This window comes from Pan troglodytes, chromosome 7 (assembly GCF_028858775.2).
Source record: "Pan troglodytes isolate AG18354 chromosome 7, NHGRI_mPanTro3-v2.0_pri, whole genome shotgun sequence".
Classification (NCBI taxonomy): Eukaryota; Metazoa; Chordata; class Mammalia; order Primates; family Hominidae; genus Pan; species Pan troglodytes.
Genome location: NC_072405.2, coordinates 1,959,022 through 1,986,353, shown reverse-complemented (window position 1 = coordinate 1,986,353; position 27,332 = coordinate 1,959,022).

Below are 27,332 nucleotides of genomic sequence, written 5' to 3'. Positions count from 1 at the left end.
TGGAACAACTTATGTAGCCCCATTTGGAAAACTTGGCTCTACAGGCCTCCCTAGCTGGTAAGCTGCTAGCATTTTTTGTTTGCTTGTTTGTTTGTTTTGATACAGGGTCTTGCTCTGTTGACCAGACCGTGACCTCCTGGGTTGAAGTGAGGACTCAGCCTCCTGAGTAGCCGGGACTACAGGTATGTGCCACCACCATGCCCAACTACTTTTTGTATTTTTTTTTGTAGGGATGGGGTTTTAGCCCAGGCTAATCTCAAACTCCTGGACTCAAGCAATCTGCCCACTTTGGCCTCACGAACTGCTGGGATTCTAGGCATGAGCCACTGTGCCCGGCCCTGCCAGCTTTGTATAAGCTGAGGAGTTTTTAAAAATACCTAGACTCAGGGCAAACCCCAGACACTTAAGTCAGATTCTCTGGGAGGTGAAGCCCAGGCACTGGTATTTTTAAAGTCTCTACAGATGGTTCTAATGTGCTGCTAAGTTAGAGAACCGCTGATCTATACCAGGCTTTTCAAACTTAATGTGCATGTGAATTACCTGGACCTTGTTAAAATGCAGATTCAGTCTGCATAGGCCTGGGGTGGAGCCTGAGCTTCTGCATTTTTAACAAGTCTCTAGAGGATGCTGCTGCATCTGGGCTGCTAACTACACTTGGAGATAGGAGGTTCTGGAGAGCAGAGGAAAGAGCATGAACCATAACCTAGGGGCTGGTAGTCCTGACTTCCGAGCCAAGGTTTGCCTTTATGTGGCTGGCAACTTGCTTGGACTCCTACCTCAATTCTTTGGGCCCAAGGTTTGTCCTGCCTCAGAAGGATGTCAAGAAAATTGAGTGAGTAATGCAGAATTGTTTCTTAAAGTGTGTGCAGATGCTCCATGAATTTAGAGAGTATGTGGATGCACATTAGTAAATTTTAATAGTTGTGACCATCTTGTTATGAGTACTTAGAACAAGTAATAATGGCTTTTGATGTATAGTAGTAAGAAAGCTTCCTTTTAAAAGGCGTGTATTTAAGTTTCAAAAGTGGGTCTATTTAAAAATATATGAAATAAATAATAGTAGAGGTAATTGACAGATCAAAATTAGGAAGGCAGGATGAGAATGAGTCAAGTTTGGGAAATGCTGAGAAAGCAGATGCCCAAGGGCTATGAAAACTTAAAAAAATAGGTAGCACTTGATTTTGATTGGCTGAATGAGATGATGTGTTTGATTATTTATGGGGTTGGCATTTGGCAACATGCACTGGGTGGCTGGGATCACTGTTTATTAAAAAATATTTGAGTCTCCACTTTGCACTAGATACTCTTTTAGTCTCTTGGAAAAGGGATTGGGGGGCAGGCAGGATAAAAACAAATCATTTATGCCCACAAGAAAATTGCAGGAAGATAAAAGTCATGAAATAAACTCTATGCTTCTAATTTAATATTTTTTATAGATTATGAGAAAAAAGTTTTGCTCACTATCAGCTAGGAAAGCTGTCTTAGCACAACCATTCATTCTTGCACAAATCAAAATCAAGACGAGCCAGATTTAATTTAATATTTTTTCACAGATTATGAGAAAAAAGTTCTAATTTAATGTTTTTATAGATTATGAGAAAAAAGTTTCGCTCTCTATCAGCTAGGAAAGCTGTCTTAGCACAACCATTCATTCTTGCACAAATCAAAATCAAGATGAGCCAGAAGGCTCCATTCTGACAGCTTCTAATGGAGAAGCTACATTTACTGGACATGGGGAAAGTTGCTGGGCTCTAAGGACTGTGCATTTCTTGAACTAGATAAATGGTCTTGGTGTAGCATAATACCAAAACTTCTTGTCGCAGCCTGTAAGGACAGAACTCAATCAGCCTGAAAAGGAAGTCAGTGACTCCGACTCAACACAGGAATGTTCTGTGATTCCTAAAGAAGGATGTAGGAGTGTGGCACAATTCAACCACAGTCTGTGGCCCTGTGCCTCTGCCTTGACATGAGTGGGATTTCCCAGCTGGTCATTTTCTTCTTATCTAAGACATTGGGAACAAATTACTTGACCTCCTCTGGGCTTCAGTACTCCCACTCATCAAATTAGAGGACTGGGCAGTCGCTAGGCTCTCTTTAGGCATCATATTTTAGTTTCTGTGATTTTAAATTTGAGAAGGGGTGTGTAAGGGAGAATACATAGGGGAGGGGGAAAGGCTTATTAAAAGTGTAGTTAGACACTGAATTTTTAAGAATTGCATTTTGTAATAATACCTTTACCTAATCAGGACTGACAATCTTACCTGATGACAGCACATGGAGGAATGGCTGCATTCAAAAATAAAAATGAAATAAAACAAGACCTTATTTGAACTTAGCAATAATGCTGATTCCTCTTTTTGATTTGAGGAGGTTATAGCTGTTGTAAATGCTTGAATTGGGTCTGCCCAGGCAAAACGGAGTCAAGAGTCCATGTCGGATGAATTTTAACAATGTAGACAATAGAAAGGGTTGCTTAAACTGCCCCTCTTTTACCAAAACACATTTACAAGTGAAAGAACAACACTTCCATTTTTTAAAAACATTTTTTGAGATGAAGTCTTGCTTTGTCACCCAGAGTGGAGTGCAGTGGTGTGATCTTGGCTCACTGCAAACTTTGCCTCCCGGGTTCAAGTGATTCTCCTGCCTCATCCTCCCGAGTAGCTGGGACTACAGGCGCCCACCACCATTCCTAGCTAATTTTTGTATTTTTAGTAGAGACAGGGTTTCACCATGTTGGCCAGGCTGGTCTCGAACTCCTGACCCCAGGTGATCTGCCGACCTCGGCCTCTGAAAGTGCTGGGATTACAGGCCTGAGCCAACAGGCGTGGCCAAAAATTTTTCATTTTTAATTGCAGGGTCTGGGGAATTAAAATGCATCCGTAATTTCTTGCATCTCTCCGCTCGGGCTTGCATGAATGCAGAGGGATGGGGAGGACTTCTTGAGGCAAGCATCCCCCTCTTGTCGCCTGCCATCTGGAGAGAGAGGGCTGTGATTTATCTCACTTTAATCAGGAAGGACCCGATGTGTGAATGGAGAGGTCTGACGGCTTTGTTGCTCCATGTGGGAAAGAAACGGACAGAGTGAATTTGTGTATGATCCCTAAGGAGAAAGCCTCTTTGTGCTCTATTTCTTTTTGACCTGGAGCCCCTGAAAGCAAGCTAGTTACAAGTTGAAATAGGCCATTTCTAAAGTGTGATTTTGTTTGTGTATGAGCCTTGATTACAAAGGGGAAAAAAACCCGCTTAATTTACATACACCACATGTAGCGCAGGATCCCCTGGGCTGTCTTTTCAGGTATCAGGAAACTTTGATGAAAGTCGCTTGCCTCATCTAGGACTCATTTGATATTGTTTAGCAGAGCCTGGTATTAACATTTCCTTCCAACTGTTTACTGGAATCTGTGTGTTCCCTTCAAGTGATGCATACTAGGTGCACAGGCTTCCTGCCACTGTCATCCTAATCTTTCCATGCAGACAGGAGCAGAGGGGAGAGCGCTGAGCCAGGCCCCAGCTTGCTTTTCTTTCCTGACACAGCCCGGCTCCGCTGCACTTCTCAGCTCTTGCTCTAGGTGGTGCTGTTTGACCATTTTCTTCATGTGACCCTCCACTCGGTAATATAAATTCATTCGGAGGATGACCTGATATCAAAAAAATTCCTTTTGATTAGTAGAATCAACTTGTTCCTTCACACGATACTCTTCCCACTGAGACACATGGAGACAATTCTGACTCCAGGTTTGCAACCTTGAGATTTCTCTCAGATGCAATAAAAAAAACAAAAAAGCATTTTGAGTGGCACAGTGATGCCTAGTGCATGATCATGTTTGTCTGCTCAAACATTAAAGGGAAACTTGTGGGTTTGAGGATGCCCAGCAGCACGACAGCTGCCAATGTAAATGAGCCGTATAGAGAGAGAGGGGGCGGGAGGGGACTACAAACTTCAGAATATGAGCTGTTCGTTTATAAGTTAAAAAAAAAAAAAAAGTCAAAAGGGAGCCCAGGATGGTGCAAGAAAGAGGAGAAAGGAAGATTTTCCTTGCAGCTAATCAGGAGAGTTCATAAGGGCTGATTACATGAGTGGAAGCCTTAAGTTCTTTTTTTAAAAAAATGTGAAAATTTGCATGTATGTATGTATGTATGTATAGCTTCGTGTATTACCATTATTATTGCAATCAGCAAATGGATTTACTTCCTTTATCTCATGGGCTCCTTCCCACTCACTTCTGGCAGCACATTTTCCTTTCTCCTTCATCCCAGAACACCAAAGAACAGATGCGCTTCCTAACCCTGGCTCCAGGGGACTTTATACAATGTAAACAGTGCACCTCTAACATGGTTCACTGCTTAGAGAACGTGTGTCCCATTTTAAAACTGTGACTCCTTTATATTTTGCAGTGCTTATTTTAATAAGAGACATTGGACTTGTGACTTATTTTTCATGGAGGAGTGAGCTTAATGGTTGAAAGTAATCGATAAACTTGTTTTTCCTCTGATGCCATCAGCCAAGATCCTATGGCAATAGTAAGAGGATGACACTGGGCTGGCACCCCCTCCATAACATATTTGGACCATGTTTTCCCCCCAGAATGCACATGCAATAGCTTTGGTTTGGTAAGAGAGAGATGGTGTACTTGGTTTCCTTCTGTCACACTTTTGGTGAAATGAATTAGACTTTTAAATCAGGAAATTCAGCGAGATGAGTTAGATTTTTACACAAGAGCAGTGGAGGACTTCCAGCTGGTTGGGGGACTGATACGGAAATATCTTGCTAAATCAGGGTCTGGTGGAATGCTGCTCCCCTGGCAGGCTCCTCTTCACAGGGAGCAATCTGTGGGTTGCTTATAGAACAGAGCGAGCAGGAGGCATAGCATGGTCTTGCTCAGGGGAAGACCCGGTGTTCAGATGTTTGTCATTAGGAACTGGGTGTGGGCTTTTTCAAGTTAAACTGAAGCAGCAGTTCTATTAGGAAGAGCCTCCCAGATCAGCATCTTCTGTTTCTGGATACTCTCCCTTTGAAAAGCCAGATTTCAGCAAAAAGCTTTGCTAATGGTGAAATTGCACAACTGAAACCCTATGGGAGCAATGGGAAAGATGGAGAAAGAGGTGGTTATATCATGTACTTCAACAGTTTATTTAGAGGCTGTTGACGTTAGAATAACAAGCCAAGACAAACAAAAATACTCATTTTGGATGAAAATATTGTCTTTTCATGTTATTATAGATAGCTGAGTCCTAAGACTTCTACAGAAACACATTTTCCTAATGAGTGGCTGATTTTTCTGGTTGTGCAAGTAATATCCAAATTATTGTACAAATTTTTGGCTCAGGAGCAAACATTGTATTGCATATTGAGCTAATCACTTGCCCTTTCTAAGGTAAGCCCTTACCTCTGCTTTCCCTTCATCTTGTCATTTCTGTTTGTTGGGTACAGGTTTCCTGTTGGTTCTTTCTGTTGGCTCTGATATAACATGAATGAAGTTCTTAACATCCTTTCAGACATAAACACAACTTAGCTCATTGTTTCTGAGTTCATATAGAGGTTTTATTGCCCCTGAGACTTTCGTGTCAGACAGCTGGATGTTGCTGTGTTCAAGGCTCTATATGTTGATTTTGTATCCTACAACTTTACTGATATCACCTATCAGTTCAGTTCTAACAGTTTTCAAATTTTATTTATTTGTTTTTGTTTTTTAAATATTGCATGTTTCATTTTAGAGTCAGGAGCGTAGATGTACAGGTTTCTTAAACAGGTATATTGCATGGTGCTGAGGTTTGGGCTTCTAATGATCCCACCACCCAAGCAGTGAGCATAGTAATCGATAGGTAGTTTTTCAACCCTTGCTCCCACCATCCTTCCCTCCCACCTTTGGAGTCCCCCAGTGTCTATTGTTCCCTTCTTTGTGTTGAGTTCTAACCTTTTTTTAGTGAAGTTTGTATGGTTTTCTATATATAACAAGATCATGCCGTCAGTAGAGACAGTTTCACTTCTTCCTTTCCTATTAAGATGCCTTTTATTTCTTTCTTTTGCCTAATTACCCTGAGAAGTGGTGTCTGTGGTCATCCTTGTCTTGTTCCTGATGGTAGAGGAAAAGTTTCAACTTTTCACCATTGATCATGGTGTTAGCTATGGGTTTGTCATATATGGCCTTTATTTTGTTGGGATACAGTCCCTCAATAAGTGATCTGTTGGGTGTTTTTTTTTTTTCACCATGAAAGGGTTTCGAATTTTGTCAAAAGCTTTTTCTATATCTATTGTGATGGCCATATAGTTTCTATCCTTTATTTTTCTAATACGGTATATTATATGTATTGATTTGCTTATGTTGAACCATGACATGATCATGGTGAATGATTCTTTCAATGTGCTATTGAATTTGGTTTGCTAGGATTTTGTTGAGGATTTTTGCATCTATGTAGATCAAGGATATTGGCCTGTCATTTTCCTTTCTTGTAGTGTTCTTGTCTGGCTTTGGAATCAGGGTAATGCTGGCCCTGTCAGATGAGTTTGGAAGTATTCCCTCCACTTCAGCTTTTTGGAAGAGTTTGAGAAGGACTGGTATTAGTTCTTCTTAAAATATTTGGTAGAATTAATCTGGGAAGCCATCTGGTTTTGGGTTTTTCATTGATAGGAGACATTTTCTTATGGATTCAACCTCCTTGCTTGCTATTAGTCTGTTCAGATTTTTAAATTTCTTCATGAGTCAATCTTGGTAGGTTTTATGTGTCTGGGAATTTATCCATTTCTTCTAGATGATCCAATTAGTTAGTGTGTAATTATACCTAGCAGTTTCTTAGGATCCTTTGTATTTCTGTGATATTGGCTATGATGTTTCATCTTTCATTTCTGATTTTATGCTCTATTGAAAACATGAGGCATAGCAGGTAGGGGGCACTGGTCAGGACTTGGGGTATAAACTGGCAGATGTTAAGGTGGGTGATTCTGGTTAACTCAGAAACTCCGAAGTCCCGTGTGGAAGAATTAACTGCCTGTACTCACCTAGTAATGTATATCCTTGGTCAAAAAAGATCCAGCTGAGAATGTTGGATGAAGGGACCAAATCAATATTCATCATTATATTGAAAACAAGTCAGATTGGCTGTGGTCTTTTGACAGCAGGTCAGTAGCTAAGTCTATTTGAACAAAGTTAGGGCAGGTTCAAGGGAGAATCCTGAGATCGGTATTCTTTGTTCCATACAAACTTGCCTTTCAGTTTCTTCTCCCCATGCCTCCAGGATGTCCCTGCACGGCCCGTAGGGCCCCCTCCTTCAGTACCTTTCCTTACGAAGGGGAGAAAATGAGTTTTCCAATGTTAGCATATATTTAGCCTTCCAAAATTTTCTATTTCTATTTTAGGGGAGCTCTAGGAAAACAGCAGATTACTCTAAATCCCCAGGTAAAAATCTGAAATGGTGGAATTTCATATGACCAGGAGACATATTTTGGGGCAAGTGGGCTTTTCACAATCACTTGGACATGAAGGCATCTGCTTCTTCTATGCCTAAAATAGTCCTTCAATTTAGTAGTTTAATTCCTCTTCCACTTTTTCAAATTTCAAGACAATACATGTAGTGACTGAACAATTTGGATCCAAGTTTCACTATTTAACTGCCAGTGTGACCTTGGGCGAGTCACTTAATCTTTTCAAGGCTCAATTTCATCATGTAAAGTAGAAGTACAAACAATCCATGACTTAGAATATTTTGACTTACGATTTTTCAACTTTAAGATAGTTTGAAAGCAATACACATTCAGCAGAAGCTGTACTTTGAGTACTCATACAACCATTCTGTTTTCCACTTTCAGTACAGTATTCATTATATTCCATGAGATATTCAAAGCCCACTTTATTATAAAATGGGCTTTCTGTTAGATGATTTTGCCTAACTGTAGGTTAATGTGAGTGTTTAAGGTAGGCCGAGCTAAGCTATGATGTTTAGTAGGTTAAGTGTATTAAATGCATTTTCAGCTTACAATATTTTCATAAGTTTATTGGAATATAACCCTATTGTAAATTGAGGGGTATTTGTAATAATGATATCTCTTCAAGGAGACTTTGTGAGCCTCTCATAGGAAAATGCATACACAGATGCATATAAATATATAATCTTTCTTTTCCATACATATGATATTCTTTAAGGATATTCAAAAATCTGGAAACAGTTGCCTCCAGGGAGATAAATGGTAGTGGGTTGGGAAACTTTTAACTGTATACGCTTTTGTACCTTTTGCATTTTGAATCAGATGAATGTATAATCTACATAAAATATTAAGATTAAAACATCACCGAATAACTTATCAGGAGTTTGGTGAACATAAGGGAAGGCCACCTATGGTGGCTGTATTTTATTCAGTGTTGGTCACTGTTGGGCACTTCATAGAGCTTATTTCATTTCATCCTCACAAGCGCCGTAGGAGGAAGGGGCCCCAGAGGGATTCTTGGTTAGAATAGCAGAGTAGGAGCATTTGGCAGCTATATTCTGTGTAGGTGATAACTTTAAAGATATTTTTGTTATAAAATGTTTCAAACATATAAAAAATATAGAGAAGCAGTTTTCTATAGTTATTAAATATTGTTAATGGGTAGTCACAGAAATTATCATCCAAAGTGGGATATTCTTGAGAGAAAAAGGAGGTTCTATTTATAATTATGGTGGGATAACAAACTTAAGATGAACAGCTCTGGACAAACTGGGTTGTATGGTCCCTGGAAAACAAGGATTACTGTAAATGTGAGTCCCGCCTTGTGCTTCTCTCTGTCCCACCAAGAAAATATGATCTTGATACAGATGTTCATTGTGTCAAGGCAACCATGGCAACCATGATCTAGATACACTGTTCAAGTTTTATGCTGATCCTACCTAGGTATGTCTCAGGAACTTTCCAGAGTTTCCTTTGAGTGCTTCTAAATTTTGCATAAATGGTATGTTGTCCCTTGTCTCTTTTTAAAACCAATAAGCCATTTTCCCTTCTTTTCCTGGAAAATTAAAGGAACAAAGACCAGGAAATAACAACGTATTAGCTAAGGTTCTGTTGATTGAAAGCAACAGAACCTAATTCTGGCTAGCTTAAACCATGCTAGGATTTAATGAAGAATACTGCAGAATCTTAGATATCTTATGACTGGGAAAGAGGAGGTTCAGGCAGTTCCTGGAATGTCAGCAACAGGTAGCTGTCAATTAACTGCCCCCACACCACCCACTGCTGCCGTCATCAATATAGCACACCACGATGGCTCCCAGCCTCTGTACGTCTGGGTTCCAGTGTTCAAATTCTAGAGACAGCAAGAGAAATCCCATTGAGTCAGGGATCCTTCCCTGGGTCACACTCCCTGCATATGGTCAGAAATGCAGGATTATGTACTAAAGACACAGCTAAAGAAGACCCACTTCACTGTTTTGGGACGATTTGCAGGGGAGGCAAAATTATGAGCTACTCACTTAAAGAGGTGATAACCATAAGTTTGCAGGAAAAAAAAAATTGGAGAAGAGAAGGATAACACTATCCTACGGTTTCTTCTGAAAATGGACGAAGGGAACAGCATTTCCATTTGGAAATTCTCTCCTGGCATTTCAATATTTATGGATTCTGAATTCTGAGAAAAATCAGTTGAGAAATTAGGAAAATGGGAAGGAACATTCTAATTTTCCTGTGAAAATTACAGCTTAATAGTCAGTATAGAGAACTTACTGGCTTGAAGAAATGCACTGACTTCAAGTCAAGCAAGATGAGGAAGCACTGACATGTGGAGATGAAAGTTAAGGTGAACAGGACAGGAGCAGTAAAGGAGCCTCAGTCAGACTTTCTTGTATCTGCTGCTGTGTTACAAGTGTGTGTTCATGGCCTTGTCCACTGCTAACAGTGAACCATTTCTGCAAATAAATTTTAATGTGTTCATAGGCATAGTATATGTTTTACAAATCCTATGAGAGGTTTTCTAAGAAATGCCAAGTTTTAGAAACAAAATATGCCCTTAAATCGGCCATTTTGACAGTTGCTTCTTTCTAGTGCTATTCATCTTGCCAGGAGATCAGAATGTTATGTTATTTAAATGGTATTGGAGGGGATGATTGATGCCTTGTTTAACAATGTCATGTAAACAACGATTAAAGCATTAAGTATTTGTGGTGTTACCTTTCAATCTTTAAAGGACTTTTCTTTAGCATTTATTTTGTGATAATATTCATTTCTTTTTAATGTTTTCTCTATTAATGCTATTGGATTTTAGAATCTTGTTACAATATGTTGGTTCCTAATAATAAGAAATCATCATTTGTTATCATATCTTTTAAAAACAGAAGACTACTAAAACTTTTCATATAATCCTGTTACAGAAAAAAACGACTATTTGCTTGTTATTATAGTCACTTATTATTTTTCAAAAACTTGTAAGTGAAGCGTTATGAAAATCATATGAATTTGGGAATTCCCAAGCATTCTCAGAAATTCTATTTCCTTGTTCCCAAATCCCAATGATTAATATCTGCCAGGAGTCGGAAAACAGTGAAAGGAAGTAACATCCTATGTTGGATACCTGGTAGGGTTAGTGAAGAAACGTTATTGCTGAGCTCTGTGTTACGCTCACGAATGATGCCATTGAGGAAGTCACGCTTGTTGAAAGGAACGCAGATACACAAAGAGTTTTGCTGCTGTCTGTTGGATAAGAACCCCCTGGTCGATTTCAGCTCCTACTGCAAGTTACAAAAATCAATCCAATGATAAATGAAAAGTGCCCAGTGTTCTGGGAAATAACTTATTTTTTGGCTTCAGAGGAAATTTTAGAAACAGTGCCAAGTGAAACGTAAAAACAAACTACGAAGAGGTTCATGAATTTCCCTCTGAAGCTGACAGCCGTATTTTAGCAGATGGAACTCCTACTATTAGCCCAACTCTTGGGTTGAAACAGTGTGTCCAGGAAACCCTATGTTAAAATGCAATGTGTTGGGGATATTGTTCCTCTATTTGCTTGAGTTAATTTTCAAATTAGTGTACTCTTGCTTAGCTGTGCTCTGAGGGAATGAACAAAAGATTGGTAAACTCTGATGGAGAACACTGGTCAGGCAGGGCACATAGAATCCCTGGGGATGGTGGTTCCTGGCAAATGGGGGAGGAGGCCCTGAGCCAGGCTTGGGCTGGGCTGGAGGAACATGAAGATGGGATCTACTCACAACCCCCAAAACTGAGGGGTCCTGGTAACACATTATTTCACCCTCAGCCATGCAAATTCATTATTTTTATGGATAAAATAGCTTTAAAAAACTAATTTACATTGAAATGTTAAAATATTTATATAGAGATTAGAAATATTTATATAGAGATTATTGGGAATCCCCTCCTAAAGCCCAAACATAAAAACTACCAAAAAAAGAAATTCCGTGTAGGCTAAGATTGCAAATGACTGATGGAATGTCATTTAAATTAAACATGGAAAATATATTTCCTCTTTAATAAAGATCTAAATTCTATTCTTTTTAGGAGCCTTCAGAAATCAAATTCAACTATTAAAAAAAGTATAGAGAAGCCTTTAGAAAAGAAACTTTTCTTTTGCTGTATTATATATTAAAGAACTTTGATGAGAATAGTTCTAAAGTGTTTAATACTCGATTCCACTGATGTTTCTAGGTATTGTGGGGAACACCTAGAAATTAAATCTTCATCTTTGGCAGATCAGAGGCCTATTATTTTTAGGTAAAACAATTAAAATCTGCTTTTAATAAATCACAAATTTTGCAAGTTAGCCATTAATAGTAAGTGCTTTTCAAAGTTTGGCCCAATACATGAAAAAGCCAGAAAAACATACCTGCATTAGTTTTGCCCATCACCTTCTTATGCTGGCCTCAGGAGATTTATTAACAGCATTCAATATTTTAGGTAGTCTGGATGTGGTGGCTCATGCATGTAATCCCAGCACTTTGGGAGGCTGAGGTGGGAGGATGGCTTGAGACCAGGAGTTCAAGACCAGCCTGGTCAACCTAGTGAGCCCCTCGGTCTCTCTGAAAAGAAAAAAAAATTAGGTATCCTGTGGCTACCTCCAAAAACAAACTCCAGAGGAACTGAATTTTTTTTTTTTTTTATTTCATGTGTTGGGATAATGGCTTCTTTTGCAGTTACTTACGAAGAATTTAAGGGTCAGTAAAAATATTTTTTCATCCTTAATAACATGAATTCTCTAATTTGTGTGTGATATAATGCTAGATATTGTGCCAAAAGTGTTACATAGACATAATCCATGCCCATTTTCAAAGATAATACTAATATAGAGAATAAGAATCATTATTATTGTAGTAATTATTATTTTAGTAATAGTAGTAATAATCAAAACAATTACATCAAACACTTATTAAACCCTTATTATGTGATAGGTACTGTGTAAGCAATTTCCACATATTAGCTCCTTAAATGTGATCACTAACCCCATGAGGTAGGTAGCATTATGTCCATTTTATAGATGCAGAAACTGAGCTTTGAAGAGGGAAAGCAACTTGCCCAAGGCCATGCAGGCAGTCATTGATAAGTGTGGGGAGCGAGAAGTTGAAGTCTGAGATGTAAGTTCACAGACACGAGTACACAAACACGTACAAGATACTCGTATGACATGTGGGGTTGCTTGAAATATGTAATTGACTTTCCCCAGCACAAGAAAGTGTTAGGACAGATTTCAAAGGGATCTAACACTTCCTCAGAGGACTGCCCTACGACATTTTTCCGTGTGCTTTTCTGCCTCTTGTCCTATACTTTTGGCATTTCTTCTGCTCTTAGAGGCAATGAGTCAACAGCATATTTTTAGCACCTCCTGTGTGCATAGAAGTGGCCCCTGACTCAATGGGAGTGTATAACTACCATGGGCCAAATCAGTGTGCTTTCCTGTTAGCCAGGGGATTATAGAAGAACACGCTCCCCTGATTCCAACAGAACTTGCTGCCACTCTGATGTCTTCATTGTAAGGCCTCTAAATGAATGTTCAAGAAATTCATGTTAAAGGCACGTGTCATATGTGTAACTTGTAAACATTTGTGTACTTGTCTCTGTGTCCTTACACCTCAGGCTTCAACTCTTGTTTTTACCTTTATCAATGACTACCTGTGTGCTGTGTGGCTTTGGACCAATTGCTCACCCCCTCTAAAGCTCAGTTTCTGCATCTGTAAAATGGATATAATGCCATATATACATAGATATAGATATACATACACCAATATATATACACACATATATATGTGTGTATACATATATATACACACATATATATGTGTGTATATACATACATATATATGTGTGTATATACATATATATATAATATACAAACTGAAATATATAGTTATATAAATATTTCAGTTTAAGTTTCAAAAATCACTGGAGGGTATTTTTATAATACCCTTCAGCAATTTTACCTGCTGCCTTTGCACATTCTGGTGAATTTCTAAATGGAAGTCTGATAGAGATTAATCTTTTAATGCATCATAAATAAAAAAGAAAATCACAGAATGATGTAGCTGGAGAGGACCCTGGGGATCTAGTGTTTCATGAAAGATTAATGTCCTTGATCTGTTTGTAAGTGTTTTGGAAAAATCTTCCATGGTCAAATAAAACTTGGCAATGTTGGATTAAAGTTAAATAGGTTTTTTTTTTTTTCCTGCAGAACTTCATAGTCTTTAATATGCTAATATGTTTTGTGAATCTACAAGGAATGAAGTGTTTCAATGCTTATTTTACCCAGATTCTCATTTTTGGACAGGCTGGTCAAGCTGAGTCAGATAGTATATTCTCTAGATGGAGATGATGGCTGACTCCTTTTTGAGAGCAAGAGAGTCCCCAGGGGAAGCAAGGGTATATCAGTTGCTCCATTTCATGCCAAGGATCCTCAGTCTTTAGAGGCTCAGAGAAGGCTGAAAGGCTACTCTAGGCTATCAGGGCTACCATTCATTGTGACCCATGCTACAGAGAAGCTTTGAGCTCAGTGCAAAGGAGTGACCAGCCCTTGAGAATCAGGAAAATTTATTTATTCCTGACCTAGTCCACTGAGGACATACAAGGAATGGGGCAGGGGAGTGTCACCAGCTATGGTTACAAGCTAGTCTGATTCTCTTTCATTAAGAAAACTGGTCCCTGTGAGTTTAGATTGGGAAGCACCAGGTTAAAAAAATTTTAGGCCAGGAGTGGTGGCCACTGTACTCCAGCCTGGGTGACAGAGTGAGAATCTGTCTTAAAAAAAAAAAAAAAAAAAAAAAAAAAAAAAAGTTAAGTGATGTCTTCTGTTGAGGACCTCTCAGAACTTTTAATATGAAAGTGTGCATTGTGAAGAATGGGAGTAGAGTGTACAGGAGTTTTAAAAGCTACTTGGTCATGAAACTCTTGCTTTGTGCAGGATTCGAGGGGCACTAACATTCTGAGGAAAATATTTTGGGAAACATTGATCTAATCCAAACTTCTCATTTTACCAGCAAACAACTGTGGGGCCCTCTAAGTTTCCTTTCTCCATCATTGTGACAAATTCATTGGAATTAATTCAATTAAACCTGGGGTCAGCTTTGAAGAGATTTATTTAGCAGGTAAATCTGTTTTGTACATTTTGAGGGAGTTCTGAGTTTCCATAGTCAAAAACCACAGATCAATTTAACCAACCTTTATGGAATATCACCTATGGCCCAAAGACCCTTTAGCTACAGTGATGGTCTACAAAAATATAAACTGTAATTCTTGCAATACAGGAGATTAGTAATAATGGTAAATATAATGATGATGACACCATGAATCGCTAACATTTATTGAATGCTTTTCTATTAGTCAGGCACTTTACTAATTATTTTAATCCTCCCAACAATTTATGAGGTAGGGATTATAATAATTCCCATCTTATAGTGAGGACACTGAGGTTAGGAAATTATCCTAGCCTAAATGTTAAGTATAAGCATGAATAGAAAGGTGTTATTAGCCTCTAAGACATTCCTTTATGAGTGATACAAAGTCCTATGTAAATTCAGAGAAAAGAAAAGTGGTTTTAGAAATCCTTGATCAGTGAGTGTGAAGCATGTGGTGGCCCGGTTACTGTTTGGTTGCCCATCTGTCCTCCCTCTGGGATCAGCACCCCCTTACTTTGGAAGAATTGTTTTCCTTTTCACTGTAAGGTTCTTTCTGGCTATGCGATGGGGCACATTGCCTCAAACTAGCCCTGTTCCCGTCTTTGAGAACCTTGAAATCGGAACCAAGGGAAGAGGATTGCCTCTTGAATGGTAATTCTCTAAAATCTAGTCTGAGGTGCTGGTGCCTAATCCCTGGGTCTGTGGAAGGAGCTGGGCTGTGAGAGGGGAGAATGATGTTGATGTCAAGAGAGAGGCAGGTGCTAGGAGCAGAGAAATGGAGGCCTGGAGGGTTTCTGGGCTTCTCTGAGGCTTAGGGTTTGGATCATTGTCTTCGTTACTGGAACAAAGGATTTACCATACCTGCTCTTCTGGGAATGAAACTGTCCTGCTTTGCAAAATAAAGTGTCATTAGAAAGAGATCTTAAAAACCCCACACCATAGACAGGTGCACAGATCCGTAGAAGTGTTAAAGTTCTGTCTGTTGGATGCTAAGCCAAGACTCTTAAGTATGTTCTAAAGAGAAACTGGTGTGTGTAGGCTGTGCACTCCCAGGGAGATAAAAAGTTAGGAACTTTATGGGTTGGGCTTGGTGGCTCCCACCTGTAATCCCAGCACTGTGGGAGGCTAAAGTGGGCAGATTGATTGAGCTGAGGAGTTCGAGACCAGCCTAGGCAACATGGTGAAACCCCATGTCTACAAAAGCTACAAAAATTAGCTGGGCGTGGTGGCATGTACCTGTAGGCGGGAGGATCACTTGAGCCCAAGAGGGAGAGGGTGCAGTGAGCCATGATTGTGCCACTGCACTCCACCTGGGTGACAGGAACTTTATGGGGAATGGGATCTTGGAGACTGAGTAGAGACTAGAGGAAAAAAAAAAAAAAAACTACCTCCCCAACTGGCCACACTATTCTTTTAAAAAATGTTAATTGACAAATTAAAATTGTATGTATTTACGGAGGTATAATGTGATGTTATGATATATGTATACATTGTGGAATAATTAAATCCAGAGAATTAATAGATTCATCACCTCAAAACCTATCTTTTTTGTGGTGAGAACATTTGAAATTTATTGTCTTAGCAATTTTGAAATACACAATACTTCATTGTTAACTACAGTCACCATGCTGTGCTGTAGATCTCAACAAAATGTATTCTTCCTGTCTCAACTAAAACATTGTACTCTTTGACAACATTTCCCCATTCCTCTCACCCCCTCCAAAAACACCCATTCTTTATGTTGAAGAGAATGGCTAAAAAGTCCCAGCAGGTTTCAACTGACGGCTTCACTGGTTGTCCCATCACACTTCAATGTTATTAATAGAAAGGGGAGGGGCAATACATAATTTGGACAGGCAGAAAGTACCACTGTAACCACTTTCCTGACTTCACAGAAAAAATCCTCTTGTTTTCTTCTGTAAAATGGGAATTGCTTGAATACCATTCTTCTTTTCTTCAGCCTCCAAAGAAAAAACAGATGCAAAGCCTTTTATCAATTGCAAAACAGTATACAATGTGTGTTATTACTCACAGTTGTCTTACTGTGACCAAACACTTTATAAGCCTGTGGCAAGTCAGTCTTACTCTCAGGAAGTGGACAATATTTGGGGAAGGAGAAGCAGCAGGATCTTTCAGGACAGTAGCCTTGGTGGGTCCAAAAATTCCTTGAGCGAAATGGGAGACAAAACTTTCTTCCTGCTTTGGGGTTTATCCTGTTAGTCTTTTCTCTCTTCACTCCTATTTTCTATGGAGAATTTCCTGGTTTTGGAGTTTGGGTGCGTTTTATGGAGAGGAGGCAGAACATCTTTAGCTCCAGCAGAATGAAAGGATACATGCAAAGGAACCTAGCACAGTATGTGGTACCCAGTTCCCCTTTAACTTGGCTTTATTCATTCACTCCTGGTAGGGCATTAATAAGGGATTTAGCCCCCTCCTATTGAAAACGATTAATTCAGGGAAGAGTTCAGGCAGTGTGGACAGATACAGTGTAGGCCAAGCCTGTTTCTAAGGCAGGAGCTGGGTAGGGAGGGTGAGAAGGGCGAGAAGAATAGGGAAATATGTGTCGTCTGTGTTGCTGCTGTTGCAACCACCAAAACAAACAAACAAGTGAAAAAAAAAAAAAAAAAGAATTGTCCATACCGGAAAGTGTGCTGTTTTGGAGGAGGCTGGGGAAAGTGTGGATGGCTCGAGTGGGTCCTGTTGGATTGAAGTCTGACAGTGGTGATTCCCTTCAACAAATGGTCGGGGTGGGAGGGTACACACACACATACACACACACACACACCCGACACGCAGCACCAAGCCTCCGATTTCAGCGCTGGCAGGAGATAACCATTCTTAGCTCGCCTTTCCAGGGTTATTTTTGGCTGAGGCTGTTCGCTGATGGCAAAAGGTTTCAGCCCCCTCCCAAATCCCTCCCCGTGCTTGTTCTAAAGAGAAACTGGTGCGTGTAGGCTGCGCACTCCCAGGGAGACAGGGAGACGGGCCTGGCGCCGGAGAGGAACCCGGACTCTGCCCAAAGTCTCGCCGCCCGCCGGCTGTTTTCTGGCGGAGGGTGTGCCCCGGAGGGCGGCGATCGCGCGTGAAGGCTGGGGCCAGGCGCGGGTGCAGGCGTCACCGGGGTCGGGCTAGCAGGCCCTGGAATCAGGCTTTTTGGACACCCCGAAAGTGAGTCTAACTTGGGGAGAAACTGAGGGCACCTCGGGCGGTCTGGCAGCGGAGAAGGTGGGCGGGAGAAAACTTTACAGGAAGGCAGAAGCAATCTCCGCCGAGGGAGTCAGCGAGCGGCTCATGGAGAGGAGGGGCGGGCGGTCCCCAGGCGGGCGGGCGCAGGGCGCAGGGTGCCGACCTGCCCGGGAGGGGGCCCGGGCGCGAGGCGGAGTCCCGGCACGCGGCCAGGCTGGTGGAGGCCCCCGGCAGGCTGCAGATTCCCTCCGGCCCCGGGAGCCACAGCAGGACCGGCCAGGAGGCACCACGGAGGGGAGCCCCATCCCGGTGCTGACAGTGCCCACCGTGCCCTATGAGGACTCGCGGCGGGCCGGCGGCGGAGTTCTGCGGCGACCTACCGGCCTCTTCGAGGGCCAGCGCAACTACCTGCCCAAATTCATCCAGAGCGTGCTATCGTCCATTGACCTGCGCGACCGTCGGGGCTGCACCACGGTGGTGGGCAGCGACGGCAGGTACTTTAGCAGGACGGCCATCGAGATCGTGGGGCAGATGGCCGTGGCCAACGGGGTGAGTGTCCAGATGCCTCTCGCTTCCCGCCGCGCTGCCGCCATGCCCTCTCCTAGCCCTTGTCCCCCTGCTGCCTCCAGGCCCAGCTGGGAGGCCCCTGCCCGGCCCAGGCTTTGCTTCCTCACTCCCGCGTCCTCACCCTCCAGCGCCCCACTCCCACCGTGCTTGCAGCCTCCCCGGCGCACCCCGGACACTGGGTTCTATTAGTACCCACCGCCCCCAAAAGCCTTGAGGGGTGTCCGTCGTTCCTGGAGCCACTCCGGGCGCCCTGGACTCTTCTCCGACTCTGCACACATCCCGCACCTGCTCATTTTTCTTTCGGACATTCTCTTACCCGGCCCTGTAGATTCCAAGGCAGCTCCCAGTTTTCCATATTGTTCCCAATGCGTTCACTGCCCACAGTCCCCACACAAACTTCTTTCCCAGGCTCACAACATAGTCCCTCTGCCCCGTGCCCTTTTTGCAATAATCTGCCAGTCCCCTAAGTCTTAGCTCTGCCTATTTAACAGTAGTGGTGTCTCAGAACACACACACACACACACACACACACACACACACACACACACACACACGATCCCTGACATATTTGGCAAGAGTAGGCCCTGAAGGTTTTTAATATTTTGGTTCTTTAACCCAGTGGAATTACTGAATGATTTATTTAATTAGGGTAGGGATGGAGTGGATCCATTTGTTTGATGCTAAACAGCCTGAGCTCGCAGTTCCCAGGGGGCATATCTCTAAATGGTCTGAAACGAGATTTGCAGTGGTTTTCTTAATGCAATTCCCAACTTCTCTCCAAATGCCTTTTGACATTTGACAACATTTCATGCCTCTTCCCCTTTCGCTTTTCATCCTTGTTTTCTCTCCCTTCTCCCACGACCTCGGTAGTCTTCTGCAATCCAGATTCTCAGACTTCGGGTTTTTCTCCCTCTGCCCCTTTCCTCTCTGTCCTATAACTAGAAGCACCTTTTGGCATAGACCCGTATCCCAGTTTCCTCTTTCCCAGGTCCAGCAGCATCTCAAGGACATCTACAAGAGGGATACCTAACTTCAGGGGTCTCTGAATGATATGTGGGAAACATCGTCTAAAAAAGTAATTTTATCCTTATTCATGCAACCAGACCCACACTCATAGAACTTTTCTTTAAGGGGAGTGTCTTGCAGATGTATAAATGAGTGTTAACATCTTTAAAAGCGAAACTGCACAATTCCCTGGCATTTGAATTCCCTCCTTCCTTCCCAACCCTCTCCTTTTCATTTTCTCATTTATTATTAAAAACATTTTTAAAGGATCTCCATGCTTCATATTTATCTACTATAATTCCTCCTTCTCGGTGTTGCAGGGATGGGGAAAGAGGATTTTTTAAAAAACACAATAAAAAGCAATTGGGAGAAACAGGGCCAATGGTGTTGGGGTGGGTAGTGGAATTGTGATTTTTGACTCCAGTAGACAATGATGCTGGATATATGGGGTTTGATTTCTCTCTGGCTCCTCACTTGAGATTGATGAAGTTTGGCTAGAATCAGGGAGTTGAAGAGAGGTTGACAAATGGTCTTTCACTCTTCTCTGACAGGCTGTTCCTGTGGAGTGATGGAGAATAATGAGCCTTGGGAGAGCTATGGGAGCTCTCATACTCCTTCCCGAGCCAATTTTTTAGGGAGTGAGAGAAACATGGCCTGTCCAATACTTGTTGTGGGTCAAGATATTTTTGAAGCTACGGTTGTTGATTTGCATGGGAAAATTATTATGTCTTATTATTTCTTGTCCCACTTTACCATAAGGGCTCCTCAACTTCTTACTTCAATGGGTCTTCCATGACACACACACTTTATTAACTCTAAGAGTGGAATATATTTTAACAGATAATTAGCATAGGTCAATATATGCTGAAAATAGAGTCAAATTAAACCTACTAGCTGTTATAAAGGACAGATGACAAAATCCACATAGAAGCATCGACTCTTAAATAATCTGAAAGTACTACTTCTAAGAGGGGCGGGCATGGGTGAAGGGAATGGTGGACATGTTTCAGAATTTCAAATGCCAACTTTAACCAATCGTTTCCTCATTTTGTTCACCTTCTTGGGGGCTTATGCTAAAGTGAAGTGAATAGCCATAAGGCTGGCTTCAGGAGAAAGGTGGTCTAAAAGAACTGGATAATTATAAGCAAAATTGGTCTCGAATGATTGAAAATTGATGAGAATGTGCTTGTCTCCTGATTTGGCATCCTGAGTTAGACTCAGGAATACTGAACATGGATCCCAAAGGCTTTGGTCTTTTTTGATATCCTATTGGATAATCATAAGCAGGCTAGAAAAATAGGAAACTAGAATTTATTCTCTTTGAACTGACAAATCTGACCAGTGGGCTGCATTCTCTATATCTGAAAAATCTTGGTTTTGATTGAAAAAATAATTTTACAAAGCAATTTTCTTTTTTTCAATTAAATTTCATTTTTTTTTTGACACAGGGTCTCACTTTGTTGCCCAGGCTGGAGTGCAATGGTACAGTCTTGGCTCACTGTAGCCTTGACCTCCCCAGACTCAGGTGATCTTCCCACCTCAGCCTCCTGAGTAGCTGGGGCTATAGGTGCACGCCACTAAGCACAGCTGATTTTTGTGTTTTTACTACTCATAGGGTTTCTCTGTAGCCCAGTCTAGTCTCAAACTCCTGATCTCAAGAGATCTGCCTGCCTTGGCCTCCTAAAGTGTCATGAACCACCATGCCCAGCCTACAAAGCAATGTTCTAGGAAAAACTACAGTTACTCTTTGATTATGTAATTGCTGGAGAAGAAAAGCATGGCATTTCTAAAATGATGAACTATATTACTTATATTTTAATATCTCATAAAGTTTGAAATAGACATTTCAAACATAAACATGTATAAAAATTTTTATAAATTATAAAATCAAAAACATTTTACAATTATTTTATCAAATTATTATAGAATCAAAAACATTATAAATTTAAACAACTTTTTTAAAAATTTATTTTGGGATTTCCCATGGAGTGATGGAGAATAATGAGCCTTGGGAGAGCTATGGCAGCTCTCATACTCCTTCCTGGGCCAACTTTTTTAGGAAATGGGAGAAATATACCCTGTTCAATGTTTATTGTGGGTCAGGATATTTTTGAAGCTATAGTTGTTGATTTGCTTCAAACTTTAAAAAAATTATTATAAAATTATGGGATGTAAAAAAATTTATTATAAAACTTTGAAATTTTCAAACTTTCGGAAAAGCAGAGAGATGAGATTAATGGCACTCACAGGCAAGCATAGAACATAGATTGTAAACATTTTGCTATATTTGTGTCATGACTATTTTTTGCTTGTGTTTGAAAGTATATTAAAGAAAATGATATTTTACCCCTAAATTCTTTAGTACAGATTTCTAAAAAAATAAGAACATTTTCCTGTATAGTTACAAAATCATCTTTTCAAACAAAATAAAAAATGGCTTTTTTATATCATTTATTACCCAGTCCACATTCAGATTTCCTCAATTATTATGAAATGTCCTTTTATTTTTTGAGACAGAGTCTTGCTCTTTCACACAGCCTGAAGTGCAGTGAAACAATCATAGCTCATTGCAGCCTCAAACTCCTGGGCTCAAGTGATCTTCCTGCCTCAGCTTCCTGAGTAGCTAGGACTAGAGGTGCACACCACCATGCCCAGCTAATTTATTGTTTTTGTAGAGATGGAGGTCTTACTACGTTGCCCAGGCTGGTCTCAAACTCCTGGCCTCAAGTGATCCTTCCAGCTTGGTCTCCCTGAAATATCTTTTGTGGCTGGTTTGTTCAAATTAGTTTCTTCTAATCAAGGGATACACATTGCATTTGATTATTTAGCTCAAGACTTTTTTAACCTGGAAAATACCCATACTCTTTGTTTATGTATTTATTTAGTGAAATTGACTTGTTGAAAAACTAGTCAGTTGTCCTGTAGAATATTTCCCCTTCTGGAATTTTCTGGTTGCTTTTTATGGTGTCATTTAACTTTTCACTCTGTTTTTTCCTGGTTAACTGGAAGTTAGTTCTAAAGGCTTTTAGGCCTGCTATAACAAAATACCAAAAACTGGATGACTTATAAAGAACAGAAATTTATTTCCCACAGTCCTAGAGGCTAGCAAGTTTAAAATCAAGGAGCATGTGGTTTTGATATCTGGTTAGGACCAACTCTCTGGTTCATAGATTGGCCTTCTTGCTGGGCCCTCACATAGTGGGAGAGACTAGCTAGCTCTCTGGGGCCTCTTTTATAAGGGCACTAATTCCAATCATGAATCCTCTGTCCTTATGATCTAATGACCCCCTAAAGGCCCCACCTTTTAATACCAGCACCTTTGGGGTTAGGATGTCAACATATTAATTTGGGGAAGACATACACGTTCAGCCCATTGCAAGGTTTAGTTAGATTCAGGTTCAACTTCTTTTTTTAAAGACTATTTCATAGGCAATAATGTGTATTCACATCCCATCATTAGTGATGGTGAGATGATCGCAAGGTTAGGGTGATCACTGCCTATCTCCTCTGCTATATTCCCCCTTGGGTCAAGCCAGTAGTCTGTGACGTGAACTTTGTACCATGTGTATATTCAGTTATATTCTGTATCAATAGTTACTTGATTGTTTTAGCATTTATTAATGATCCTTGCTTGAGTTGATTATTTCATTAGGGGTTTCAAAATGGTGAATTTCTAATTCTCTAATTCTATCTACATGTTTTAGCTGGCATTTTTCTATAAGCAGACCATTTTCTTCACAACTGGGTTATTTGGCTACCCTGAAACATAGTTCCTTCCGGGAAGGCAGAACATATGTTTATTTCTGTCTTTTAAAAATTACTGGTGTTTGGAGTGAAGATTAGGTGAGCTAACTACCTCCACAGGTGACAAATGAATTTTGTTTTGTCTCACTTTTGCTTTTTTGAATATCACTGTGGCTGCTTGGATTTTTATATTTAATTTGAATGGATTAGGGAATAAGTGAGAAGATAGGTTTTATCTGTTTCTGTAGTTTTTATGTGGCTGTGTGATCTTACTTTTAAAAATTCCCAGAAATATTTTAATTCCCCTTTAAAGATATAAACTATATCATACTATAAAGCAAAAGAAAAACCAATCATGTGAAAAGTAAATAGTATCGTTTAAACGAATTGTGGTTAAGCTTAGTTTGTACCTAATTAGTTTTTTATTTTCTTTCTACTTTTATCTGCTTCAGAGCCTCTTCAGTGGTTTAGATCTTCTATGTGTCAAATTATTCTAATCTCTTAAAAAGTTTAAGAGCTAAAATACAACACAATGACTACAGGAATGCCCTTGTCCTTTTCTGGTTAGGTACACCTAAGGCAACTTCTTTTTCTCTTCTTTGTTCTCTTCTTCTTTCTTATTCTTAAATCATCTTCAATATTGGACAGATGAGAGCACTATGCCTGCCTCAAGATGTTTCTGACTTTTTCTTTTTCTTTTTTTTTTTTTGAGATGGAGTCTTGCTCTGTCACCCAGGCTAGAGTGCAGTGGCACAATCTTGGCTCACTACAACTTCTGTCTCCTGGGTTCCAGTGATTCTCCCAACTCAGCCTCCTGAGTAGCTGTGGTTACAGGCATGCACCACCACGCCTAGCTAATTTTTTGTATTTTTACTAGAGACGGGGTTTCACCATGTTGGCCAGGCTGGTCTTGAACTCCTGACCTCAAGGGATCTGCCTGCCTTGGCCTCCCAAAGTGCTGGGATTACACGTGTGAGCCACTGCACCCGGCCGTTTCTGACTTTTTCTAAAGTCTTCTTTCTCTGGAGATGACATTATATAATAGCACTGTTCAATAGAAGTTTCTTTGATGATGGAACTGTTCTATAATCTGCATTGTCCCAGCCACTAGCCATATGTGACTACTGTAACACTTGAAATGTGGCTAGAGCAACTGAAGAACTGAATTTTGCATTTTACTGAATTGTAATTAATTAAAATAGAAATGCAAATAACCATAAGTGGTTAGTAGCTACCATACTGGACAGTAAAGATCTATAATTCAGCATTTAAAATCGATTTTGTTTTGTTTTCAAAAATGGAGTCAGACTGTTACAACCCAAAAGAACTGTAGGTTAAATTAAGGTAAATCCCCAAATACTACATACACATTTGGGAAATCCAAACCAGATTTTTTCATGTGATAACCACACCCTCTTTTGACTTTAGCCTTGGAGGTAATGGAGTATGGCAGAAAAAACCCTGTATCAGCAGCTGGAAGACTCACCTTCTTTTCCTAGCTCTGCCATATATTGACCAAAAGAGTCAAAGTCCATTCAGATGGTTGAAGGGCCTTGGAATTTTGTTTTTGGTTTTCACATACAAGTTGGAGGGCAGATGCGTTAGCCTCTTGAAATACCCAGAAACCACTTGTTTCCTCATCTAAAAATCAGGTATGACAGGATCATTTAATTATCCTGGAAATCAGATGAAGCACTGCATATGAAAGCACTTTGTAACATCGATAGCACTGGGAAATGTAAAGACCTTTTACTGAAATATAAAGGTGTATGGTCAACTGAATATATCTCAGATAGTTAGGATTTGACTGTATATATTGAATATAACCTGTAGTGGGCCCCTTGGTAAACAGCTTACAGTTTTGTTGCAAGTTTTAGCCAAGAGAAAATTTATTTGTTGACTAGTCATGCCCTTTATTGGCCACATGATGAGCAGCCAAGATATTAACACACAGTGCACCTTGCAGAATTCAAGAATGTCTCAGTGTCTTGTGAACTAGGAAGCTGAAATGCAGTGGTATGCAGAAGGCTGGCTCAGTAGGAGCCTTGGGAGTGTCCTCCAGATAGATGTTTGTGCAGGTTGTGTTTGATTCCAGTTGGCCATGAAAAGCTGGTTGCTCTAAAGAATGAGAATATACTTGGTTTTGCATTTACTAGAACTATCTGGGGAACAAATCTTGGGGTGGAAGAAAGAAGGGAGGGAGGGAAAGCTGTGCTTCAATACCTAGGGCTTCTTTCCTGGAATGGATCTGAGAATCTGGGATTGGGTGGCTAATATCTCATCTCTAGAAGGGAGAAAGAACTGGGTGGTGATGGCTTTGTATTTTCTATTGGAGTTCACTAGAGAATAGGTGAATGGAATGGGCTGCTATGATCCAGACATTAGGGAGGACAGGTTTGTGATACATTAGAAAACTTGAATGAGCCCTTCTATGATTCTCTCTTCCCTCTTTCTGCTTCCCGTTCTTAATCACCATCCGCAGGTTGTGGAATTAGCAAATCTATTATGTGAGCAATAGCAAACTTACAGGAGCCCTTGGCTCCATCTATCTCCCTGTTTGTGTCAGTTCCTTCTGGATGCTTTTAGTCTGTGGTCTTCATTCACTCTTTTTATGGGGAAGTAAAAGGAGTGGGACAGATTATGAGAACAGCTGGGTCCTCCCAGTTGCTGGGGTGGTTATTTTAAGCTTTGTTTAATGTGTCCAGAGACCCAGATGGCATTTTTAACTAAGCTGCTTTATTAAATCTTGTGATAAAGCATAGTGATGTTTATTGAAAAGGCAGACACGCATCAGCAACATTATGCGTGAAACTTGCTCTAAGAATTTTCTATAAAACATCTGTTCTCTTTGAGCCTTTTGTGAACTCTGGAAGTTTGCTAGTTTCTATACAGACTTGAGGACAATAAGTTGGAACCCACTTTTGGAGATGTCCAAGCATAGGTATTGGAATCATTAATCCTAACCCTCTCAGTTTTAAGGCCCCGGATACCCTTCTGTTAGACAACAGTAACATGAGCAAGCACTGTAATAACCTTTAAACAAGATTATTTGGAAATAATGGACAAGAAAAATTAGTATAAATTGTTTGGGGATTTTAAAATTAAAGATAAAAAGCTAGGGCTTCAATGACCTGTGCCAGCCTATAGCCTTAAGAGTCAATTTGCAAACACTCAAGATTTGGCCAATATGCCTCTACTACTTCTACTTAACACAGTCAAAGGGAAATTTTTAGATTCTTTCATCTGATTTGACTCTCTTAGTTACGAATAAGAGGATATCTAGAATATATATGTGACTTGTTAAAATGAAAATCCACCTTCTCGGAGTCTTCAAATATCTTTCATATCTTACATTTTTTAGTCACATCAACTTTTGAAGTCATGTCCGTAGTTGTATGAAAAGAAAAATTTCAGGAACATTCAACCTCAAAAGTTCTTTTTCTTAGTCTGAAGTCGTAGAAGCATTTGACTTTTACTTTCTCTTTTTAAGTTTGTACTAGTAGGTATTTTGTATAAATATAATATTTAATTATTGCCTTTGTATTCTTTTTCTCTAGTAAACATCCTGGTTTTTAGCTATCAATATGTAGTTTTACATTTAGGGATTTCTAATGGAAAGAGAAAGGAATCTGAAATCAGAGGACGAGAGTTTATTCTACTTGACCAAACACATACACAATACTGGAAGGAGAGTTTTACAACAAATATTTAATATCTATGACATGTAAAACGTTTTTTGAAATCAAGAAAATTCAAACAATTCAATACAAATATCATCAATAATAACACATGAACAGGTGGCCAACCTTATTAATAACCAGAGAAATATCATTTAAAACAATCCATCAACTTGTAAAAAAGATGAAATTACCCAGAGTTGGTGTAGGTGATGGAAAATTGTCATGTTTGTATACTGTTCATAGAAGTTAAATTGACATAACTTTTTGGTCAGGCAATTTGGAAGTATATATCTAAATTAATAGAGTAGTTTTCTAATAACCTGGGAATCTCTTAATCTAAGAATCTTTGCTGTAGATTTTTCTAGAACAAATGTACAAACATCTGTGTACAAGGGTACTCACTGCAGCATTTTGCTAAGGAAAAACTCAGAAAAAATCTATATGTTCAACAGAGAACAGGTACATAATTTATGACACAACTGCACAATATACACCACTAAAATAAAGGATATAAATTTATATGTAGTATGAAAAAGATGTGAATGGTAGCTTGTTGGTGAAAAACAGCAATGACTG